This window comes from Pogoniulus pusillus, chromosome 35, assembly GCF_015220805.1.
Source record: "Pogoniulus pusillus isolate bPogPus1 chromosome 35, bPogPus1.pri, whole genome shotgun sequence".
In the NCBI taxonomy this organism is placed as follows: Eukaryota; Metazoa; Chordata; class Aves; order Piciformes; family Lybiidae; genus Pogoniulus; species Pogoniulus pusillus.
Window position 1 is genome coordinate 3609744 of NC_087298.1, and position 25175 is coordinate 3634918.

The 25175-nt window shown below is 51.3% G+C and overlaps 1 long non-coding RNA gene across 1 annotated transcript in view; it reads left to right on the top strand.

The window, feature by feature from the left end:
* Positions 1–25175, top strand: part of LOC135190169 (uncharacterized) — a 49111-nt gene that overhangs the window by 21664 nt on the left and 2272 nt on the right. Inside the window, exons 2-3 of the long non-coding RNA XR_010308439.1 lie at positions 18471–18664; positions 23479–23639. This is a non-coding gene — a long non-coding RNA (uncharacterized LOC135190169). The remainder of the gene's footprint in view (positions 1–18470; positions 18665–23478; positions 23640–25175) is intronic.

Here is a 25175-nt window from a genome sequence, read left to right on the forward strand (position 1 = left end):
GGGCTTCATCAGGCTAGAGAAAAGAAAGCTCCAGGGAGACCTTTGAGCAGACTTCCAGGACCTGAAGGGGGCTACAGGAGAGCTGGGGAGGAAAGGGCTTGTAGGGATAGGATGAGGGAGAATGGATTGAAGCTGGAAGAGGGGAGATTGAGACTGGAGATAAGGAAGAAATTAGTTGCAGTGAGGGTGGTGAGAACAAGAGGTACAAGCTGGAGCACAGGAGCTTCCCCCTCAACAAGGGGAGACACTTCTGTAGGGTGAGGCTACTGGAGCTCTGGAGCAGGCTGCCCAGAGAGAGGTTGTGGAGGCTCTCAAAACTCACCTGCATGTGTTCCTGTGTGACCTGGCCTGGCTGACCCTGCTTTGGCAGGAGGGATTGGACTGGATCATCTCTGGAGGTCCCTTCCAACCCCTACCATTCCATGACTCTACCTGGTGAGGTGTCCCTGAAGCTGCTGTGTCCTGGGCTGAAGTTGCAGAAGCAAACCCAACCTGAGTGTGTTGAGTGCCTCCAAGTCCTTGTGCTGAAGCTACACCCTGAGAGTTCTGCAGGTTAAATGGGGCAAGGTTGTGACCCCAGCAGGACTCAGGTCCCATACTGAGTGCCTCACTTTGCTTTCACTGAAAGAAAACCAAAGCAAAAACCCCTTTGTGACTTCTCTCTGGTTCATGTTGGGAGCCAAAGGTGTAGCCTCAGGACTTTTAAATACCTTTTTTTAACTGAAACTCCTCATTTTGAAGAAGTTTGCCCCTGGTGCCACTGTTTGCCCCTGGTGCCACTGTTTGCCCCTGGTGCCACTGTTTGCCCCTGGTGCCACTGTTTGCCCCTGGTGCCACTGTTTGCCCCTGGTGCCCCTGGTGCCACTGTTCTCTCTCTGCTAAGTGTGAGGTTTCAGCTCAGCACCTCCCCTGCTTTGTCCTGTGCTGATGCCCTGCTGGTTGCTGGTTAGGACATCCCACTTCTCCATTTCTGCATGTGGCCCCAGCCACAGCTCCTACTGCTGCAGGACTTTCCTGCTGTGTCCTGACCTTGTGTGACACCCATCAGTGACTGGAGATTCCTGCATGGCTTCTAGGTTGCCAAAGCCCATCTGAAAGCTGTTTTCTTACCTTGCTGCACTATAAATACACCATCCTGCTTCTGTTTAGTGCTGAGATAAGGTGGAGATAAAAGTAAATAGCAAAGAAAACCCCCCAGACTTCCCAGGTTTGCCCTAAGGTCTCTTCTCCTGCAGCAGGCTTTCCACAGAAACATCTTGGAGCAGCTCACTGAGCAAAAAAGGATCTCAGCCAGGAATAATGGAATGAGCATCAGGTCCTTTGTGAGCCAAAAGCAATTAGGGTTGGTAAATGCAACAGGAGGCAAGGGAATTCTTTGTGGCTGTGGAGAAGCTTCAGTCCTGGACTAGGTCTATAGAATCACAAGATTGTCAGGGTTGGAAGGGACCCCAAGGGTCATCCAGTTCCAACCCCCCTGCCATGGGCAGGGACACCTCACACTACATCATTGCTCAGAGCCATACCTGATCTGCCCCTTAAAGACCTACAGGGATGAGGCTTCCACCATCTCCCTGGGCAAACCATTCCAGGGTCTCACCACCCTCATGCTGAACAATTTCCTAACAACCAGTCTGAATCTCCCCATTTCTAGCTTGATTCCATTCCCCCCAGTCCTATCCCAACCTGACAGCCTAAAAACTCCCTCCCCAGCTTTCCTCTAGCCCCCTTCAGATATGTGCTTCAAGTGAACACATCAAAAGAAAGAAGCCACATTTGGTTGTGACACTTGGTGGTCTCTGCAGGTTAGTTGGAGATGTTATTTGTTAGAGGTCAAAGCAGACATTAATGCTGGGGTTCAGAGCTCTGGGTGTGTGTAGGAAATGCCCTCAGCTTTGCAGCCAGTGCAAATACTTTGCTGAGGTTGGAGTCAATCTAGCTGTCAGGTTTTGGCATGCTCTGGCTAAGCTTCTGTCAGTGGTGTAACCAAAATTAAAACCTGTGGTATGTTAACAGTGGTGAATTGGAAATGTTCTGAGTGGAAAAGAAGCAGTGAGAAGAAACAGATCCCTCTGTGGGTGGCTTTCTCCTCTGCCCATCCACCTTTGCCTTTCCAAAGTGTTCTTTACTTTCCACCTCCCCTTTTTTTTTGTGACCTAAAGGATGTTCTGGGGGAAGCTGTCACAGCATCATAGAATTGTTAAGGTTGGAAAAGACTTCTAGTGTCAGTGAGTCCAAGCAGCAACCCAACACCACTGTGGACATTAAACCCCAAGTGCCATGTCATAGAATCATAGAATCAAGCAGGTTGGAAGAGACCTCCAAGCTCATCCAGTCCAACCTATCCCCCAGCCCTAGCCAGTCAACCAGACCATGGCACCAAGTGCCTCAGCCAGGCTTTTCTTGAACACCTCCAGGCAGGGTGACTCCACCACCTCCCTGGGCAGCCCATTCCAAGGCCAATCACTCTCTCTGCCAACAACTTGCTCCTAACATCCAGCCTATTCTTGAACACCTCCAGGCATGGTGACTCCACCACCTCCCTGGGCAGCCTCTTCCAATCCCTGACCACTCCTACAGCAAAGAACTCTTCCCTAATATCCAACCTAAACCTCCCCTGATGCAGTTTGAGGCTATTGCCTCATTCTATCACTGGATACTGGAGAGGAGACCAAAGCCTGTGGGTGGCTTCCCCCTCTGCCTATTCACTTTCACCTTTCTAAGGGTTTCTTTACTTTTGGTTTTCCTTTTTGATGCCCTGCAAGGATATCCTGAGGGGAAGCTAGAGTGTACAATGCAAAGGTTTTGGTGGTTTGATTTGATTTGTTGGCTTGCTGATAGATTTCCCAATTCCTTCTCATTTTCTCATGTCAGCTTTTAATACATTCCAGGCCCTCAGCTGTAAGCTTCTCCCTCTGACAAACAACATGAGTCATTTTCTGGCTCCTTCTCAGTGGCAAAAGCATGCCTAGAGGTAGCAAAAGTCTCCTCCACCACCTCATGCCTTTTTCTTTGAGGTTTGCCATGTTTCTTTGTTGATGTGAACTGGGTGGCAGCAAAACACAGGCACATTTGGAGGCAACTAAATTCATTGTAATCACAATCCAGGTTGGATGAGACTTTGAGCAACCTGCTCTAGTTCCACCCACCCTGCCATGGTCAAGGACACCCAGGTTGGATGAGACTTTGAGCAACCTGCTCTAGTTCCAACCACCCTGCCATGGGCAGGGACACTCAGGTTGTGCATGTGAGGTGCTTTGGGCAGCAGTGTGGAAAGGTTTATTAAGAGAAAGCCTTTAACCAAGGTTCAGCATCTATTGCTGAATTGAACAAAGGGTGAATAGAATGTTTTCACCTAGAAGAATCATTCCTAGAATGGTTTGGATTGGAAGGGACTTCAAAGGTCATTGAGTTCCAACCACCCTGCCATGGGCAGGGACACCCAGGTTGGATGAGACTCTGAGCAACCTGCTCTAGTTCAATCACCCTGCCATGGGCAGGGAAACTGAGGTTGGATGTGACTTTGAGCAACCTTCCACTGGAAGGTGCTCACTAGAGCAAGTTGCTCAAAGTCTCATCCAACCTGGCCATGAACACCTCCAGGGAGGGAGCATCCACAGCCTCCCTGGACAACTTGTGCCAGTGTCTCACCACCCTCACTGTAAAAGAATTCTTTCTAAGCTCCAGTCTAAATCTCCTCTCCAAGCTCAATCCTGATGAGCCATTGGGATGCATGGGAGCAGAAATGTTTCATGGGAGCATCATGGTTAGAATCATAGAATGGCTCAGGTTGAAAGGAACCTCAGAGGTGATCTTGGAGGTCTCTTCCAACCTGGTTGATTCTATGATTCTATTCCAACCTCTCCACCATGGGTAGGGACACCTCTCCATGAGACTTAGCTGCTCAAGATCTCAAACATCTGCGTTTGAGATAAGGAAATAGCTGTGGGGGAGGCATTTTGAAGCATGGATATTGGAAAGGGAACCTATTTGGCAATCACAGAAGGTTGAGTTTCACCCTTTTCAAAGAAGGAATACAAATCTTGGGTGTCTGTCCAGTGAACTTCTATAGTTTTAGGTTTTCACTTTCAGGTAGAGAACTCAAATGTCAGAAATTACCCTGGGGTGTAAGTTCTCTTTTTGATTGTGGTAAACCAAGGCCACAAAGTCTCTCAGTGTTTCCATCTTGAAGCTTGCTTAGGAGACAGAAAGATCCCTTCCTTTGCAAGGATTCCACCTGCCCTTCCCTGCTTGCTGAAGTGGTTTTACATCTTTGAAGGTGAAATGTTTCAAAGCTGTAAGGAGCTTTACCTGAGGAGTGACATAGAGGAAGAAAGATGCATTTGAGATGGTTTATCTCATTTGTTTAGCAGAGCTGTGCTTGAAAGAGGACAGGCAAAGTGTGTGAGCTGCAGAAGGAGGCTGCAGAGTGCTTTCAGAGGTGGAGGAAGGCCAGAAGATCCCTGAACAGCAGCACTGGGAGCTTTCCAGTACTTGTTCATCACCAACACATTTTCCCCAAGCCTCAAACTCTGAAAGATCAGGTTTGGGCCAAACCAACACAGAGCCAGCCCTGAGCATGGCAGGGAGATTCAGAGGTTACTTCCCAGGAGAAACAGCTGTTCTGTGACCAGCTACAGCATTCAGAGGTTCATAGAATAGTATGGGTTGGAAAGGACCTTCATAGAGACACAAAGCAGCCCCTGATGGCAACGATGTCACCATTGGCACTGCTGATGCTGGGGGCAGGCACTGGGCAAAGTCCAGACTGGACTTATCAGCAGATGGGAACTGGATTCTGGAATTGGATTCAGGAAGACAGAGATCAGAATGGAAGGCAGGAGGGACAAAGTCCTCCTGGGACACTGGCCAGAGAAGGAGAGGCTTGACCCTGGTTATTGGTGTTCAATAGCTCCAAGTGCAGGGTGCTGCACTTTGGCCTCAGCAACCCCATGCAGAGATACAGGCTGGGGTCAGAGTGGCTGAGAGCAGCCAGACAGAGAGGGATCTGGGGGTGCTGATTGATACCCACCTGAACATGAGCCAGCAGTGTGCCCAGGTGGCCAAGAGAGCCAGTGGCATCCTGGCCTGCATCAGGAATGGTGTGGCCAGCAGGAGCAGGGAGGTCATTCTGCCCCTGTGCTCTGCACTGGTTAGACCACACCTTGAGTGCTGTGTTCAGTTCTGGGCCCCCCAGTTTAGGAGGGACATTGAGATGCTTGAGTGTGTCCAGAGAAGGGCAACGAGGCTGGGGAGAGGCCTTGAGCACAGCCCTACGAGGAGAGGCTGAGGGAGCTGGGATTGGTTATCCTGGAGAAGAGGAGGCTCAGGGCAGACCTTATTGCTGTCTACAGCTACCTGAGGGGAGGTTGTGGCCAGGAGGAGGTTGCTCTCTTCTCTCAGGTGGCCAGCACCAGAACAAGAGGACACAGCCTCAGGCTGTGCCAGGGGAGATTTAGGCTGGAGGTGAGGAGAAAGTTCTTCCCTGAGAGAGTCATTGGACACTGGAATGGGCTGCCCGGGGAGGTGGTGGAGTCGCCGTCCCTGGAGCTGTTCAAGGCAGGACTGGACGTGGCACTTGGTGCCATGGTCTGGCCTTGAGCTCTGTGGTAAAGGGTTGGACTTGATGACCTGTGAGGTCTCTTCCAACCCTAATAATCCTGTGATACTGTGATCCCTCAGCTTGCTCCTGAAGGTGATGTCAGCTAAGGGTCACCTGTCCTGTCCACTGCTCTCCACAGATGCCACCTCTGACTTCCTGGTGCTAAGCTGTGGCAGTGCCTTTGGTCTGCCCTGGAGCAAGTCTCAGGCAGAGCTTTTCTGCAGCTCAGCCCTTGGCAGGAGCTGTCCCCACCAGCTTCACCCTGCTAAAGGCAGCTCCTGGCTGTGCAGAGCTGCCCTGAGCTGCAGGAAGTGCCTCAGCAAGCAGAACTTGAGCTGAGAAGTGACATCATTGCACAGATCAGTTCTGGTCCAGCTCAAACCAGGACAGACGTACAGACAGGATGCAAAGTTTTTATGTCCTTGGGTTTTGAGTTTTCTCAGCACACTTTGTTTATTCAGTGGCTCTGACTCAACCCTCAGGCATCTCAGGGTGGCATGCCTTGAATTTGATCCTTTAAATAAACCCTTTTGAGGACAAAATTGATAGTGATGAGCTACTCAAGGAGCCTTCTTACATAAGAACCTCCTTGTGTGACCACTTGGGTCAGTTTAGCTTAAAAGCAGATGGAAAATGGGAATCCTTCCCACATTCTCATGTCTCTTTCAGCATGACCAATGCTCTGCTGAACCTGTCCACTGCCTGCCATGCACTTTCTGCATGTCATTGTTAACTGCTGGAGCTCAGCAGCCTTCCAGTATACCTGAAGGGGGCTGCAGGAGAGCTGGGGAGGGGCTTTTAAAAAGGGCTTGTAGTGATAGGATGAGGGGAAATGGATTGAAGCTGGAAGAGGGGAGATTGAGACTGGAGATTAGAAGCAATTCCTTGCAGTGAGGGTGGTGAGACACTGGCACAGGTTGCCCAGGGAGGCTGTGCCTATCCCCTTGCTGGAGGTGTTCAAGGCCAGGTTGGATGAAGCCTTGACCAACCTGAGCTAGTGAGAGGTGTCCCTCTCTATGGCAGGGGAGCTGGAACTGGATGACCTTTAAGGTCCCTTCCAACCCAAACCATTCAATGATTCTATGATGTGACTCTATGAACACTCTCAGGGCAACACTCAGTGGACAGATCTCCCCTGCTGATCCATTTTGCATCCCCCCAACCCAGCTGCCAGTGGTGAGGGCAGATGCTGAAGTCCAGGTGTGGTTTTGTGTGGCCCAGAGCCACCAGCCTTGCTGCTTCTCACCAGCACCCCTGCAGTCACCCAGGCTCTGCTCACTGCATCAGACAGTCTGTTCTGATGCAGATCTTGCTAAAAATAGAGCTTCACTCCAGCATCCTAAACTCCCCAAAGAATAACTCTCTTAACATCACACCAAATTGGTGCAGGATTTATGGCTCTGTCAGACATTGTTCAGCTGGTTTCTATTTTAGGAGAGATTGGGCAAGTAAAAGAAGATCATCAAGGGGAGGGGAAAAAAACCCCAAACCACTTCTGATGCTTAATCCTGAAGCTTCCTATTAAAAACAAACAAACAAACAAAATTAAAATGACATATTGGAAAATTCAGAGCCTAATCTGCATGAAATTTGCTGGGACAAGAGGTGAGCCTGTCCTGCCACAAGCCCCAGCCCTGAAGCTAGGCTACTCTGTAGTGTTTTTCCCTCTTTCTGATGGTGCTCCAAGAGGGCAAAAGCTCTGTGAGGAGAGGCTGGAGGGAGCTGGGGGTGTGCAGGAGAAGAGGAGGCTTAGAGCAGGCTCATTGCTGTCTGCAGCTCCCTGCAGGGAGGCTGTAGCCAGGTGGGGTTGGGCTCTGCTGCCAGGCAAGCAGCAACAGAACAGGGGGACAGAGTCCCAGGTTGTGCCAGGGCAGGTCTAGGCTGGATGTTAGGAGGAAGTTTTTGGCAGAGAGAGTGATTGGCATTGGAATGGGCTGCCCAGGAAGGTGGTGGAGTCTCTGTGGCTGGAGGTGTTGAAGCCAAGCCTGGCTGGGGCACTTAGTGCCATGGTCTGGTTGGTTGGGCAGGGCTGGGTGCTAGGTTGGGCTGGCTGAGCTTGGAGCTCTCTTCCAACCTGGCTGATTCTCTGATTCTCTGAAGATGCCTATAGCAGAGTGAACACCTCTGATGCCAGTAGGTTGACCTGAAGTCTGGGAGAGGACCAAGACTCCTCTCTGCAGGCTGGCCATGTGTACGTGCAGGCTCTGGCATCCTGTCCCCTCTGGGTAAGGGTGGGTGATGTGCAGGCACCCATAACACTCACAGAAACGTTATTTAGGGGACTTCTCAGGGCATTCTTGAACAGCCCCTGGTAATTATTCACTGGCACATATCTCTGCTACTTGTTACAGCAGTTGCTGAAGGTGATTCATGCCAGCAGGCTTCTTGGAGGCTCTGCTATGGCACAACATCATCATCTGAGGTCTCCTTGGCTCTGCCCTACTCCCAGCTCAGCCCCAGGGACCTCTGATGGCTGCCTGGGAGGAAATGTGGGTGGCTAAATCTCAGGCACTTTCCCAAAGGAGAAATGCTGCTTTAGAAGTTCACTCACGTCACAAGATAGCTCGAAGCTGGGACAAATATTTACTGCTCAGAGAAACTGCAAGTGGGATTTATTTCTGCTCCAGTGCCTCCAGTGGCTTTGTGGGATCCCAGGGGAATCATCAGGGAAGCCCTGACCTCTGCAAGGCTCGCCCACTCTTCAAGCCTTGGCTGCCTGCCTGGCTTCATATCCTTCCCACCTGAAGGCTCCAAGCTGGTCCTCCTCCCCAGCATCTCCAGCTGGCCTGAAGACACTGCAGGCAGCTAACAAAGCTGGTGGCTTCCTTGCTGGTGACTCTCTGCAGTGAGACCATAAATGGCAGTCCCTAATTATAGACTTTTGCCCTCTCTGGATGATAATAAGTCCAGGAACAAAGATGGATGGCAGTAACCAAGAATGGATCAATAACTTTAATTCTAGGGCAAAGACAGCCTGTGTTTATTCCAGGTAAACCTCTCCAAAGCAGGGACTTAGTGGCTGGGAAGAATTACTTTTGAAAACTCCTTTGTTTCCTTGTTGCTTTCTTCTCCAGTGCAACGTTTCTGGCAGAGAATGGGTTCCTCCCTCCAGAGAGGAATATTGCCAGCACTATGTCCAGCTTCCCCATGGATACAGCCACCAGAGCAGGCAGGAGCATGGGGAGATGCATGGCAGCTCTCCTGGAGGCAGCATGTTCTGTGTACAGCTTCCTTATGGATACAGCCACCAAAGCAGGCAGGAGCATGAGGAGATGCATGGCAGCTCTCCTGGAGGCAGCATGTTCTATGTCCAGCTTCCCTATGGATACAGCCACCAAAGCAGGCAGGAGCATGGGCAGATGCATGGCAGCTCTCCTGGGGGCAGCATACTCCCCCCAGCAGAGTGTTCCCATGACAGCAGGCAGACCCAAGCTGCAAGGACCATGCATGCAGCAGGTTTGGTGCCTAGAAGCCAGCCTGGAGACTTCCCAATGGATTTCCACTGTTGCTGACCAAGTGTCTAGAGATCCAAGTGAAGGTCCAGGCTCTGTGCTGGCCTCAGTGCTGGGTTGTTTTTGCTGGGCTCCTTTACCCCAACTGCTTCTTGCTCAATTCAAGAGAGATGTTAAGCTACTGGAAGGTGTCCAGAGAAGGGCAGCAAGGCTGGGGAGGGGCTGGGAGCAGACCCCTGTGAGGAGAGGCTGAGGGAGCTGGGGGTGTGCAGCCTGCAGCAGAGGAGGCTCAGGGCAGAGCTCATTGCTGTCTGCAGCTCCCTGAAGGGAGGCTGTAGCCAGGTGGGATCTGATCTTTTCTCCCAGGCAGCCAGCAACAGAAGAAGGGGACACAGCCTCAAGCTGTGGCAGGGCAGGTCTAGGCTGGCTGTTAGGAGGAAGTTGTTGTCAGAGAAAGTGATTGGCATTGGAATGGGCTGCCCAGGGAGGTGGTGGAGTGGCTGTGGCTAGAGGTGTTGAAGCCAAGCCTGGCTGGGGCACTTAGTGCCATGGTCTGGTTGGTTGGGCAGGGCTGGGTGCTAGGTTGGGCTGGCTGAGCTTGGAGCTCTCTTCCAACCTGCTTGGTTCTGTGATTCGTTTTGGGTGACAGGAGGAGGGTGTGCAACCTGTGATGCCAAGAAGGGTGACAGCAGTGTCCACTCCTGACTCAGCCTGTGTAGGATAAGAGAACTCCACAGAGAGACTCTACAAGACCCTAGTTCAAGAGGGACATAGAACTGCTTGAGAGAGTCCAGCACAGAGCCACAGAGGTGATTAAGAGGATGGAACATCTCTTACGAGGAGAGCCTGAGGGAGCTGAGGCTTGGAGCTTGGAGGAGACTGAGAGGTGACCTCATCAATGGGTATCAGCACGTGCAGGGTGAGTGCAGGAGGCTGCAGCCAGGCTCTGCTAGGGGATGCTCATTGCCAGCACAAGGGGCAGTGGTGGAAGCTGAGGCACAGGAACTTCCATGGGAACATGAGGTGCAAATTTTTCCCTGTGAGGGTGACAGAGCCCTGGCACAGGCTGCTCAGGGGGGTTGTGGAGCCTCCCTCTCTGCAGATATCCAAACCATGCCTGGATGTGTTCCTGTGTGATCTGGTCCAGATGCTCCTGCTCTGGCAGGGGAATTGGACTGGATGAGCTTTTCAGGTCCCTTCCAGCCCCTGGCATGCTGTGATTGATTGTGTGAAGCTCCCCAGGCAGGGGCTCTCATTATCCCCTGCCCAACAACCCCTCACAGGGTGCCAGGGGACAGAGAAGAGATTAGCAGACAAGTGGGGGACCTTGACAGATCTATCTGATTCCCTTATCTATCCTCACCAGAGATTTCCTGTGTGACTCCAGATGAGTCACTCAGTGTCTCCATGGTTTTCCATCTGCAAAAGCAGACTTCCCATATCTCACATGGATGATGTGAGGATAAATACAGCAAAGAGCCTCGGATGCTCTCTCGCTGCAGAGTAACCCAGTCCAGTTAAATCAGTACCTCGTGCCAACAGCCAGAAAAGGTCCTCATTTTCTGGGAATGCTTTATTCCAAAGAAAACAAGTAATATTTGGAGTGACTTCATCAGAGCACGTGGTGCTGTTTGGAATTCATTCCTGATAACTAACTCCATTTGTCATTTGTGAGGCATTGTAATGTGTCTGCTTGGAGTCCTTCAGTGCATAAAGGGAAGGCTGTCAGGGCAGAGAGGGCAAAGAGTAAATCACAAGTAACATATTCTCTGATGGAAGCAGTAAATATTCTTGCTGAGATCAAGGTGGGGTTGGGCTTTTCTGCCAGGCAAGCAGCAATAGAACAAGGGGACACAATCTCAAGCTGTGCCAGGGCAGGTTCAGGCTGGATGTTAGGAGAAAATTGTTGTCAGAGAGAGTGATTGGCATTGGAATGGGCTGCCCAGGGAGGTGGTGGAGTCACCCTGCCTGGAGGTGTTCAAGCAAAGACTGGCTGAGGCACTTAGTGCCATGGTCTGGTTGGCTGGATAGGACTGGGTGCTAGGTTGGACTGGATGATCTTGGAGGTCTCTTCCAACCTGGTTGATTCTAAGCTCACTTGGGAAGGGAGAGGCTTTGATACCTCTGGATGGGTGTGCTGGTTTGAGGCTAAATGGAGTATTTTACTGAGGGAAATGAAGTCCTTAGCTGTGAGAAGAAAGAAAACCCAAAATGGCCTATATCCCTCATTCTTCTGCTGAGGAATGCAACTAGGCAAAATCTAGACAAGATACTCACTGCTCAGCTCACAGTTCTGCTCCTCCTTTCTGGCAGTCTGGTCTCTGGGGTTGCCTCTGCCTTAACTCTAATCTGACCTAACCCTTTTCCCTCTAACCTCCTTCTTGTCTTTTTGACATCTCACCTCAGATCTCTCCAGATTTATCCCGTGAGATATATGTGTCTTGATCTGGTTATTTCCAAAGGGAAGGAAAGAGAGGAGTGGAGGCAGAGGGGGTTTGGGTTGGGAGCCCTCCTGGCAATCTGATCCCTGGGAGGGGCATTGTGTTTTCTGTGTTACTTTTAACTTGTCTATAACTGTAAACATCTGCTTGTAAATTGTGCTAAGCTGTAAAATGTAGCTTCATTCCTTAACTTCCAGCCAGCTGAGTCTAGTCTGGGTGATTTCATTGGGGGGTGGTGGGGAACTCCCAAACCATCACAGCAGGGCTCAGGGCATCATTCGCAGGCAGGGGGCAGAAGTCTAATGGTTGGTTCCTCTTCACTGCATCCAAACCAGAGCAAATGCTCAGGCAGAAAAGTATTTAGAGGAGTAAGAACCTGCCCCCTGCTTGCAAGCTGAGCTCCTGTGTTGAGGGACAGGGATAGTAAATGTTGAGATACTGGAATGTGTCCAGAGAAGGGCACCAAAGCTGGGAGGGTACTGGAACACAAACCCTATGAGGAGAGGCTGAGGGAGCTGGGAGTGTGCAGCCTGCAGAAGAGGAGGCTCAGAGCAGGCCTGTTGCTGTCTACAGCTCCCTGAAAGGAGGCTGTAGCCAGGTGGGGTTGGGCTCTTCTGCCAGGCAACCAGCAACAGAAGAAGGGGACAGAGTCTCAAGTTGTGCCAGGAGAGGTCTAGGCTGGATGTTAGGAGGAAGTTCCTGCCAGAGAGAGTGATTGGCATTGGAATGGGCTGCCCAGGGAGGTGGTGGAGTTGCCTGGAGGTGTTGAAGCCAAGCCTGGCTGAGGCACTTAGTGCCATGGTCTGGTTGGTTGGGCAGGGCTGGGTGCTAGGTTGTGCTGGCTGAGCTTGGAGCTCTCTTCCAACCTGCTTGATTCTGTGATTCTGTGATTCTAAACATCTCTGAAGACTATGGAAAGCACCAAAGCAGAGCTGAAGCATTTTGGTGTGGTTTTGTCAACTGCTGTATTTTCCTGAAGAGGAAGGTGCAGAGGGACCCAGACAGTGTTGGGCTGGGGAATTCCTCCCAGGGCAGTGACACATGCAGGTGGGCTGCCAGGGTGGCTGAGGCCTGCTTTGCTCAAGAAAGTGTTAATGAGACCTAATTGGCTCTGCCTTGCCCTGCTCCTGCAGGTGTGTGTATTGGAGTGGCAGATAAAAGGGGGAGTGGGAGAGGAAGGTGGCTCTGTCGTGGGGGGATCATTGCAGGTTAGGAAGGAGATCTGCAGTAGGTGGTGTGGAGTGAGGCTTGGATGTGTGAGCATGCTGATGCCTCGAGGTATGGAGGGATGCTGAGGTGTAATGTACATATAGGGTGGCTGTAAGGATAATGAGGGGACTAGAAAGGCTGAGGACCTTGGGGCTTTTTAGCCTGGAGAAGAGTAGACTGAATGGGATTTTATCAGTGTTTATCCACACCTAATGGGTGGGTGCCAGGAGGATGGGGACAGGCTTTTGTGAAATGGTGCCCAGTCACAGAACAAGAGGTAATGGTCACAGATGTGAACATACAAAGCTCTATCCAAACATGAGGAGGAGCTTCTTTACTTCGTGGTGGTAGAGCAGTGGAATGTGCTGCTCAGAGAGGTGATGGAGTCTCCATCTCTGGAGCCATTCCAAACCTGCTAGGATGCCATCCTGTGTGATCTGCTCAGGGAAGCTGTAGCCAGCTGGGGTTGGGCTCTGCTGCCAGGCACACAGCACCAGAAGAAGGGGACACAGTCTCAAGTTGTGCCAGGGGAGGTCTTGGCTGGATGTTAGGAGGAAGCTGTTGGCAGAGAGAGTGATTGGCATTGGAATGGGCTGCCCAGGGAGGTGGTGGAGTCACCCTGCCTGGAGGTGCTGAAGCAAAGCCTGCATGAGGCACTTAGTGCCATGGTCTGGTTGACTGGCCAGGGCTGGGTGCTAGGTTGGACTGGCTGAGCTTGGAGCTCTCTTCCAGCTTGGTTGATTCTATGATTCTAGAGGTCTAGAAGACCTCTGGAGGTCCATTGCAACTCCCCTCCATGCTGCTATTCCATGAAGCTAAGGGAACCTGATTGCTTATTGGTCTTTCTATTTTCTTTTAGCTACTTAATTCTGATTCCTCTTAGTACCCATGTGGAAAACATTCCAGGGACATAATTTTCCAGCTTGTGTGTATCTGAGGTTTCCTGTTGAGTTATGCTTCTTCAGCCAAACACTTTCTCTGGCCCACAGAAGTAATTGATAGTGGTGGCTGCAGGAGAAATGGGCAGGTGTCATCCTGCTGTCTGAGCCTGCTGGCATGACTTCTGGCATTCCCTCTATATCCTGCTGTGTGGGAAGGCTGTGAGGTGGCAGAGAGCAGCCCTCAGCCACTCTCTGCTTGATTGCCCAGAGCACAGCTCTCTAAGAACTGGGGGAGTAAGCTCCCAGCTGACTGCCTGGCCCAGAGTAAATGTGGGAGAGAGGGAAGGAAAATAAATCTGGGTTTGGTGAAGAGCCAGGTGGGAAGGCCCAGGAAGGGGAGAATGGTGACAAGCTGGTGTGTCCAGTTTTGGGCTCCCCACTTCAGGAGAGACAGGGACCTCCTGGAAAGAGTCCAGCAGAGAACCATGAGGATGAGTGGGGGACTTGAGCATCTCCCCTGTGAAGAGAGACTGAAAGCCCTGGGGCTGGTTAGTCTGGAGAGGAGAAGGCTGAGAGGAGAGCTGAGCAATGGATGTAAATATCTGAGGGGTGGGGGTCAGTGGCTGAGGCCAAGCTCTTTTTGCTGGTCAGCAGCAATAAGCCAAGGAGCAACAGCTACAAACTGAAACAGAGAAGGTTTTGCCTCAACGTGAGGAGGAACTTCTCTGGTGTGAGGGTAACAAAGCCCTGAAGCAGGCTGCCCAGAGGGGCTGTGGAGTCTCCTCCCCTGGAGACTTTCAAACCCTGCCTGGATGCATTCCTGTGCTAACTACCCTATGGAGACCCTGCTTGACAGTGAGGTTTGGACTGGATGATCTCTGGAGATGATCTCTCCCCACCTCTAAAGTTCTGTGACTCTGTGTCCTGGCTGATCAGTGCAGAGACACTGGCACAGGTTGCCCAGGGAGGTAGTGGATGCTCCCTCCCTGGAGGTGTTCAAGGCCAGGTTGAATGAGGCCTTAAGTGTCCTGTGGTGTCCCTGAGGTGTCCCTGCCTATGGCAGGGTGGTTGGGACTGGATAATCTTTGAGGTCCTTTCCAAGCTAAACCATTCTATGATTCCATGGCATACAAGAATGGCAGGCTAGAAAGAAATGCCACCTGCTCCCCTCGTGTTGGAGTCTGGATGCTAACTGATGCCCTCACTCCCTCATGGATAAGAGATGTCTTAGCAGCCCCTCTGCCACAGGGCCCTTGTAGGGAGCTCTCTGGAGCATGGCCTGGCACAGTGCAGCAAGACAAGCAGTCTATGGGTTGTTAGCTGCTGTGGTTGTCAGTTATTAATGCCTGTGGCTCCAGAACAAGTTTGGTAGCCAAGGAGCTGCACAGGTTGGGCAGTGGATCCCTGTGAGAGTGGGTGTGCCTGTGGCTGCTGCTGAGGTTTCTGTCGTGTGGTGCAGGCTGCTGAATGATGAACAAATGGAACCATGAATGCTGGCACACAACTGTCATGGTCCAAAACTTCAGCCAAAAAGGAGAACCTGACTCAGACAAGGCTTGATCTCACATCTCCTGTGCTCCAGGTGAGTGCTCAGCCCCAGCCTCAAGGGCTGTGTGCATCTGCAGGTTGTTCTTAGGCAGGGACAAGGAATTTAAGGAATCTGCCACAGGAGACTGAAGGAACAAATAACATCACAGAATCAGAGAATCAAACAGGTTGGAAGAGACCTCCAAGATCATCCAGTCCAACCTAGCACCCAGCCCTAGCCAGTCAACCAGACCATGGCACTAAGTGCCTCATCCAGGCTTTGCTTCAACACCTCCAGGGATGGCAACTCCACCACCTCCCTGGGCAGCCCATTCCAATGCAAATCACTCTCTCTGACAACAACTTCCTCCTAACATCCAGCCTAGACCTCCCCTGCCACAACTTGAGACTGTGTGCCCTTCTTCTGTTGCTGGTTGCCTGGGAGAAGAGACCAACCCCCACCTGGCTACAGCCTCCCTTCAGGTAGTTGTAGACAGCAATGAGCTCTGCCCTGAGCCTCCTCTTCTCCAGACTGCACACCCCCAGCTCCCTCAGCCTCTCCTCACAGGGCTGTGCTCCAGGCCCCTCCCAGTCTTGTTCTTCTTCTCTGGGCACCTTCCAGCACCTCAACATCTCTCTTGAATTGAGGGGCCCCGAACTGGACACAGCACTCAAGCTGTGGCCTGAGCAGTGCTGAGTACAGGGGCAGAATAACCTCCCTAGTCCTGCTGGCCACACTGTTCCTGATGCAGGCCAGGATGCCATTTGCTCTCTTGGCCACCTGGGCACACTGCTGGCTCATCTTCAGCGACTATCCACCAGCTGGGGGTGTGATTAGTGCATTGATGGAGCTGTTACTCAGGAGCTTACTGCTAAAGGGAGCAGATGTGGATGTACCTCTGAAGCCACAGCTGTGGCAGGTGTGAGTGTGGATGCAATGGGGTGGAAGGGACATGAGGCACCTCCATGCTCTCTCTTAACACCATCTTCTGCCACTGGTGTTTGAGAGCTGTCCTCCAGGGACAGCTAAGCTGATTTTCTAGAGTGTCACTTGTACTTTTAAAGGTCTGCAGTCCATGATTTACTGGGGGAATGCTCTGCCTGGCTCACTGCCTGGCAGCAAGACTTGTGTCCAAGGCATGGGCTCTGCCTGCCTAGCAGAGCACTCTGTGGGTCCTGCCTGCTCCCTTGGCATGTAGTCTATTCCCCTGGAGCCTAGGGAGAGGGGAGATGGCTCTGTGACATGGTTCTTCTTCAGGTCTGTCTTTGAGCTGTGCTTTCTGGGGCTCCACAGCTGTCTGCAGGCTTAGCAGTGCTCCTGGCTGCTGCAGTTTCTGCTCTGCAGAAGAATCACTTTCTAGTGGCATGACCTTTGGAGAAAGGGTCAAGGCCTCATAGAGTCTCTCTGGAATGTGGTTAGGCCTTTTGGGAGGGCATCTTTGTGCCAGAAGAACCAGCAGGGTAAGGACTCTGTCCCCAGGCATCTCAGAGGCAAATCCCTTCTGAGTGCAGAAACCTTTCCCAAGAACTTCCATTGAAGCTTCTCTCTCTTCACACAAACTCCCTGGTTTTGGAGATGAGCCCTGAGCTGAGGGCAGTGCACTGCACCTTGCCACCACTGTAGTTCTGATTAAGATTTAAATCTTCTTGGGTTTGGGTTTTTTTTGGCTCTGAGTGGCAGAGGGTACCTTAGCCACCACATGGGGAAAGCCACTGAAGATGGGATGTTCCCAGGTGCTGGGACAGGGATTCCAGAGGCCAGCAAAGGCTATCAGAGCCCCTCAGAATCACAGAAACATGCAGGTTAGAGAAGACCTTCAGGGTCACCAAGTCCAACCTAGAACCCTACTCTACAAGACTCACCTGAAATCATATCCCTTAGCACCACATCCAAACCACCCTTAAACACATCCAGGGTGGGTGACTCCACCACCTCCCTGGGCAGCTGTGCTGGCTTGAACCTAGCTGGGACATTCTGGTGAGAAGAATTAGACTATAGGCTGTGAAAAGGAAACAAAGATGATGTCTGCTTCACTCATAGGCTTGCTGAGATGGATTAAAACGAGAACATAACCATAGATAACAGAGTTGCTCTCTGACTTCTAGCTGCCTTCCTTCTCTCCCTAACTTGCTAACTAATCCCTCTGCTTCCTAACCCCCCTGACCAACCCTCCAAACTCACCTTGAACATAAGGCAAAGTCTGGGATAAGGCAGAGGGGTGGGAAGGAGGTGGAAGGGTGGTTGGGAGCCCCTCCTGGCACTCTGGTTTCTGGGAGGGCTGTTGTGTTTCTGCATTACCTTTACCTTGTGTATGTCTGTCTGTAACTGCAGATATTGCAAATCTCTGCTTGGATGTTGTGCTAAGCTGTAAATGTAGAGCTTTGTTCTTTAATTTCCAGCTGCTGAGTCTAGTCTGAGTGATTTTCTTAAGTGTGTGTGGGGGTAGGTAACACCCAACACATCACAGTAGCTCATTCCAGTCCCTGACCACTCTCTCCATGAAAAGCTTCTTCCTAATGTTACTAATCAACACCTAAAGGGTGGGTGTCAGGAGGATGGGGTGAAGTAAAGGTCCTTTGCAGCCCTCTCTACCTCACCTCTTGATTAAAGTACTAGAAAGGAGTGACCTCTGAAGGTAAATGAGTGAGATTGGGATTGGTTAGCCTGGAGAAGAGGAGGCTCAGGGGAGACCTTATTGCTGTCTACAACTACCTGAGGGGTGGTTGTGGCCAGGAGGAGGTTGCTCTCTTCTCTCAGGTGGCCAGCACCAGAACAAGAGGACACAGCCTCAGGCTGTGCCAGGGGAAATTTAGGCTGGAGGTGAGGAGAAAGTTCTTCCCTGAGAGAGTCATTGGACACTGGAATGGGCTGCCCGGGGAGGTGGTGGAGTCGCCGTCCCTGGAGCTGTTCAAGGCAGGACTGGACGTGGCACTTGGTGCCATGGTCTGGCCTTGAGCTCTGTGGTAAAGGGTTGGACTTGATGATCTGTGAGGTCTCTTCCAACCTTGGTGATACTGGGATACATCCACAAGGCTGTTGGCACCAGAGCCCTAGGAACTGTCTCGTTTCAGTGCACCTAGAGACTTGGGTGCAGATGTTGGACTTTTCCATATGTTGTAATGTCTTTCCCATTTTTTCACCAGCTAGCTCAGTAGGAGGAGGAACAGCCTCACTGCTGGAGCAAAAAGCTCTTTCATATCTCCTTGGGGTTGTTCCAGAGACTCCCCTGATTTACATACAGATGTCCTACTTCCTTTTCTTCCAGGGGTGAAGTCATCTCGCTAAAGGGCTGGGGCATGGGCAGTGCTTGCTGCTAACCCTCTCTTTGAAAGGATGGCGTTTCTCACCCTTTGCTTTCAGGCACTGAGGAGAGAAGAGGAGTGGAGAGCAAGCACATATTTGGTGTGATTTCCCAGAGAGCTGTGTCCTGGCAGCTGCTTGCTTGATCATGTCTTGATGGATCTCTCCCACTTTGATCTCTGCACGCAGAAATGTGCTTCTCTGCCCTGTCTGCAAAGATGAACTCAAAGCTGAGGGAGATGCACTCAGCACTGGTGAGTTTGCAGCTTCCATACTGAGGTGCTGGAATGTTTCCAGTAAGGGGCAATGGAGCTGGTGAAGGGCACAAGTCTTGTAAGGAGCATCTGAGGGAACTGGGATTGTTCCATCTGGAGCCAATGAGGCTGAGGGGAGACCTCCTGGCTTTCTACAACCCCCTGAAAGGAGGATGAAGCCAGGTAGGGGTTGGATCTTTTCACCCAAGGCCAAAGCCATTAGACAAAAGGAAATGGCCTCAAGTTGTGCCAGGGAAGGTTTAGGCTGGACATGATGAACAATTTATTCCCTGAAAGGGTTGTCAAGACCCAGCCCAGACTGCCCAGGGCAGTGGTGGATTCCACATCCCTGGAAGGATTAAAAAGCTGTGTAGATCACCCAGGCAGTGCTGAGTTAACACTTGGACTTGATGATGCTGAAGGTCTCTTCCAAGCAAAACCATTCTATGACTCTGCCACTCTATATTGTTGTGCCTTTAGAGTCACCACCTAGCTGGACCCCCTGAACCCGTTCTCCTCCTGGCACATCGGACAGTGCTGTTATTCAAACAGCTCATCCTCCTCAAATAAGAGAGGGAGAGGAGGATGAAAACTGGATGCTTTGTTGTCATGCAGGTTATGAGGGAGAAGAGCCACATCAGCTGGTGCAGTAGTTCTGATTCTCAGGAACACTGAACTGCTGTTTCTGGAGAGCACAGACAGAGCTGCCCACCCCAGCAGGCACTCCTTCAGCTCAGAGATGAAGTGCAGGCTGTGATTCCTGCTTCTCAGCTTGAGCTGCACTGGAATGTTTCTAACCTCTCAGCAATTAACAGAGAAAGGGAGGTGGCCCCTGAGAGAGAGCTGACCCATCACTGTTAGTCTTTAGAAGAGGCCAAATCCACCTCCAGCTTGCAGATTGCAGGTCAGAGCTGCCTCTGTCATTTTTATCTGACACCCAAGAACAAGATTCATTACTGCAGAAAACAGAATTGCTTTTTCCCTTCAGAGTTCTTACAGAAATAGCAATTTCTGGGGTTGGTCAGGTGGATCCTATTGCAAGAATGCAGAATTTAGTTAATCCACACAAAGTCTTATTTTCTGCACCATAAAGGTGCAGTTCTGCTCCAACTCTTCTCAGCTTCCAGAGGAATCTCAAAGCACTGTGAGGTTTTACTACCTAATCTTATTATTGTTCAGCAGAAAGCTGCTAAATTGGATGTTTTTTTTCCCCCATTCTAAGTCAAGGTACAGCATCTTTGGGGTGCAAGCATCTCTGGGGTGTGTGGTTTGGGATGCCAGCCATAGGCAGGGACACATTCCACTAGATCAGCTCCTTAAGGTCTCATCCAGCCTGACTGGGAAGAGAGGAAACCTTCCACAATCCAACCTCCAGGGAGGGAACATCCACAATCACTCTGGACAATCTGTTCTAGTGTCTCACCACCTTCACTCTAAAGCATTTCTTCCTAATCTCCAGTCTGCATTGACAGACCTTGCCAGGCTGCAGGGGTGGGCAGAGGCCAATGGGATGAGATTGAACAAGGCCAAGGGCAGGGTTCTGCACTTTGGCCACAATAACCCCAAGCAGAACTACAGGCTGGGGACTGAGTGGCTGAGAGCAGCCAGGCAGAGAGGGAGCTGGGGGTGCTGGGAGAGAGGAGCTGAAGAGGAGGCAGCAGTGCCCAGGTGGGCAGGAGAGGCAATGGCATCCTGGGCTGGCTCAGGAGCAGTGTGGGCAGCAGGACAAGGGAGGTTCTTGTGCCCCTGTGCTCAGCACTGCTCAGGCCACCCCTTGAGTGCTGTGTCCAGTTCTGGGCTCCTGAATTGCAGAGAGCTGTTGAGGTGCTGGAAGGTGTTGAGAGAAGGGCAGCAAGACTGGGGAGGGGCCTGGAGCAGAGCCCTGTGAGGAGAGGCTGAGGGAGCTGGGGGTGTGCAGCCTGCAGCAGAGGAGGCTCAGGGCAGAGCTCATTGCTGCCTGCAGCTGCCTGCAGGGAGGCTGTAGCCAGGTGGGGTTGGGCTCTGCTGCCAGGCACCCAGGGACAGAAGAAGGAGACACAGTCCCAAGCTGTGCCAGGGGAGGTCTAGGCTGGCTGTTAGGAGGAAGTTGTTGTCAGAGAGAGTGATTGGCATTGGAATGGGCTGCCCAGGGAGGTGGTGGAGTCTCTGTGGCTGGAGGTGTTGAAGCCAATCCTGGATGAGGCACTTAGTGCCATGGTCTGGTTGATTGTCTAGGGCTGGGTGCTAGGTTGGGCTGGCTGAGCTTGGAGCTCTCTTCCAACCTGGTTGATTCTATGCATCCCCCCTCTTCAGCTTCAATCCATTCCCTTTCATCCTACCACTACAAGCCCATGTCAGAAGTCCCTGCCCAGCTCTCCGGTAGCCCTCATCAGGTACTCTGATATCTGACGTCTCCCTGGAGCCTTCTCTTCTCCAAGCTGAACAGCTCCAGTTCTCCCAACCTGTCCTCACAGGGGAACATGCAGCACACAGCAGACTCCAACCACTTTGACAGGGGTCAGTGTCTGCCCATCTGTAAGTGTCTGCCCTTGGTGGGTGCTTATTAGGATAAAGAAAGAGTCAGAAGCAAACTGCAATCAGATGAATCAGTTTTATTCTGGGCTTTAAGATGCACAGCCCATTTGAAAGAGCTCTCTGTACACTTCATCAAGAGACAGCAGCAAATCTATTTCCTGCAAGAATTAGCTGTGAAGTGTAAGAGATGCAAACTTTATGCCATGGTTCTTAGTTTCTCTTACATAAAACTAAGACCTCTCTAGGTCCAGTACCAATAAATATGCAGCAAACATTTTCAGTGCCTTTTGTGGATGTGTTAATATAAAACTCTACAATCAGTGAGAGAATCTCTGATTTGTGCAAGAAAAAGAGCATGTGGAGAGCTACTTTAGTTTGTCATTCAGAAGGAAACAAACCCCAAGCACCCCTGACTTGTGCTTCTTAAACCTGGTTCTAGCATCTCAGGTTCTCAGGCCATGTCTTTCATGCTGTTCCCAAGGGTTCAGCAGTAACATTTGGGAGTCCAAATGAGTTTGGAACTGTCACTGTTGTCGAACTTGGCTCTTCTTTTTGCACTTCTGAGGAGAATCATACCTAGCTTTGGCACCAGATCTCAAAGGATTGAGCAGTGGAGTCCTCATTTCCTCTGAGAACCTCTCTGACAGTTGCTGAGTGTGTTAAAAAACGTGGCCCTTGTTCAGCTGCCTGCCTGTGAGCTGAAATGTTCATAGCAGAGGACCTTCCTGTGAGTGCAGATCTCTTCCACTTCATCTCAGCTTATGCTGCATCCTACAGGATGCTTAAGGGACAAAGACTCATAGATGATCTGGATGAGGGCATAGAGTCAGTCATCAGCAAGTTTGCAGATGACACTAAGCTGGGGGCAGATGTGGCTGGGTTGGAGGGCAGAAGGGCTCTGCAGCAGGACCTTGACTGCCTGGACAGATGAGCAGAGTCCAAGGGGATGGTGTTCAATAGCTCCAAGTGCAGGGTGCTGCACTTTGGCCACAACAACCCCATGGAGAGATACAGGCTGGGGTCGGAGTGGCTGAGAGCAGCCAGACAGAGAGGGATCTGGGGGTGCTGATTGATACCCACCTGAACATGAGCCAGCAGTGTGCCCAGGTGGCCAAGAGAGCCAGTGGCATCCTGGCCTGCATCAGGAATGGTGTGGCCAGCAGGAGCAGGGAGGTCATTCTGCCCCTGTACTCTGCACTGGTTAGACCACACCTTGAGTGCTGTGTTCAGTTCTGGGCCCCCCAGTTTAGGAGGGACATTGAGATGCTTGAGCGTGTCCAGAGAAGGGCAACGAGGCTGGGGAGAGGCCTTGAGCACAGCCCTACGAGGAGAGGCTGAGGGAGCTGGGATTGGTTAGCCTGGAGAAGAGGAGGCTCAGGGGTGACCTTATTGCTGTCTACAACTACCTGAGGGGAGGTTGTGGCCAGGAGGAGGTTGCTCTCTTCTCTCAGGTGGCCAGCACCAGAACAAGAGGACACAGCCTCAGGCTGTGCCAGGGGAGATTTAGGCTGGAGGTGAGGAGAAAGTTCTTCACTGAGAGAGTCATTGGACACTGGAATGGGCTGCCTGGGGAGGTGGTGGAGTCGCTGTCCCTGGAGCTGTTCAAGGCAGGACTGGACGTGGCACTTGGTGCCATGGTCTGGCCTTGAGCTCTGTGCTAAAGGGTTGGACTTGATGATCTGTGAGGTCTCTTCCAACCCTGATGATACTGTGATGTGATACTGTGACTCCACACCCTGCCAGAGTGAACTCAAAGCTCTTCCTAAAAGCTGGATGTGTTAACTGTGACATAGAACTTGTGCCAACCTTGCAGCAGGGATTTTCATGTGAGAACAAAGCTGATGTGCAGCAGATCCAGCTCTGCTTGGACATCGTGGGAGTGCTAAACTGAGAACTCAGGGGTGGTGTCCTGCTCTGCAGGATGAGTTTCATGGAATCATAGAATCAGGCAGGTTGGAAGAGAGCTCCAAGCTCAGCCAGTCCAACCTAGCACCCAGCCCTGCCAATCAACCAGACCATGGCACTAAGTGCCCCATCCAGACTTTGCTTGAACACCTCCAGGGACGGCAACTCCACCACCTCCCTGGGCAGCCCATTCAGATGTGTAACAACTTCACTGTGTGAAAGTGAGGTTCTCCCTTCCCTCAAGATTCATTCCCCTGCATGTATTTGTTAATACTAAACCCTCCAGGGGTTCTGCTCAGGCAGTAGCTGGGCAGCCTTAGGCAGCTGTCTGAGGAAGTGAGTGCAGTGCAGGGATTGCTTTCACTGACTGCTGCTATTATCTCACTTGCATTTAGCTACAAAAATACTACATATACACTGCTGGGAGGGAAGCAGCTCCATTATCCTCACCTTCCCTGGCTTGTGCAGCCCTTCTGAACTTGCCATCTCTCCCCTCACCTTGCTGCAGAAGGAACCTGGAGATGGAGTGGCATGGAGAGCTTGTGTCTGCTGAAAGGTAGGTGAAACGAAGCACAGTGCTTGCAAGCAGGGGCTTTGTGTACCAGGGTATTTAATCACCAAGGTGTTAACTGAAGCCATTAAACTGTCTGTGCAAAGCACAGAGTGAAATGGCAAGGGAACAAATGGATTCTAAGCTCAAGTCAACAGGAAATACTGAAGTTGTAACTTGCTTGTGCTATTTTTAAAGGTGAGGTAGCTGTTGGATTAAAGGGGGAAAAAAAGCCCACATCTTTTTGGTGCTGCAAGAGGGAACAATCTGCTTCCTTCTGTCTAATTAACTCCTGGGTGACCTGCAGAGACTGCTATCAAAGCATCTCAGGTCTTTGTAAGTGGATGGAAACTAGAGAAGCATATGTGCTCCATCAGAGAAACCTTGAGTCAGGAGAGCCCTTGAGCCAGAAACCTTTTATGGACCAATTTAGATCTGGTTTGGTGACTTTTGGAAAACCAAAGAAACATTGGAAGCACAGAATGATATGCCCAAGGGGAGAATGTTTCTCAGTTCTGCTAGTGGGGAAAACTGAATTGGTGTTCTTGGCAGCAGTGGAATTGCAGATAACACCACCCGGGATAAGAAATGCAAATCCAGTGGGTGCTGCTATTGAGCTGAAAGGGTAAGGGCAGCAAAACTCAAGCTAGTAGAGGTGCCTGCAGATCTGCCTTTAAACAAGACTTTGACACCACCCCCCCGACTCCCTCCACTGGCCAAAATTTCCTAGATGGGTTGTGCCTGGCAGCCAGGAGCTGAGCCATGGGAAGCTTTCCATCCCCAAGGTGCTCTTCTGTATGGGGGTAGAAAGGGCAAACCTGGCTTTTTGGTGATGCTGAGGTGCCTGAATCTCTAAGATGCTCTTCTGTATGGGGGTAGAAAGGGCAAACCTGGCTTTTTGGTGATGCTGAGGTGCCTGAATGCCCAAGCTGCTCTTCTTCATGGTGGTAGACAGGGCAAACCTGGCTTTTTGGTGATGCTGAGGTGCCTGAATGCCCAAGCTGCTCTTCTGCATGGTGGTAGAAAGGACAAACCTGGCTTTTTGGTGATGCTGAGGTGCCTGAATGCCCAAGCTGCTCTTCTGCATGGTGGTAGAAAGGGCAAACCTGGCTTTTTGGTGATGCTGAGGTGCCTGAATCTCTAAGATGCTCTTCTTCATGGTGGTAGAAAGGGCAAACCTGGCTTTTGGTGATGCTGAGGTGCCTGAATCCCTCGAGTGCTCAGTGAGGAGCAGCAGTCCCTGACTCAGCTACCGTGCAGGTTCTGATGAACTTTGCTTTCCAAGCAGACTAAGAAAGCAAAAGAGGGAACCAGCTGCAAACAGAAAAGGGGCTGGAAAATAAAATCTACTCAGGCTTTGCCTTTTGAAATGCAAGTTTCTAGAATCCCTGGGGGAATGTCTGAATCTGAGTTCAGTCTGGTGAGGGATGTGCAACCATTCCTAAGCCATGATGATTCACATGTTAGCACACAACAGAGCAGGCTTCTTAGGCATCAGCATTATCTAGTGCTATCAGCTGATGGCTCTTCCTTGTGCTCTTT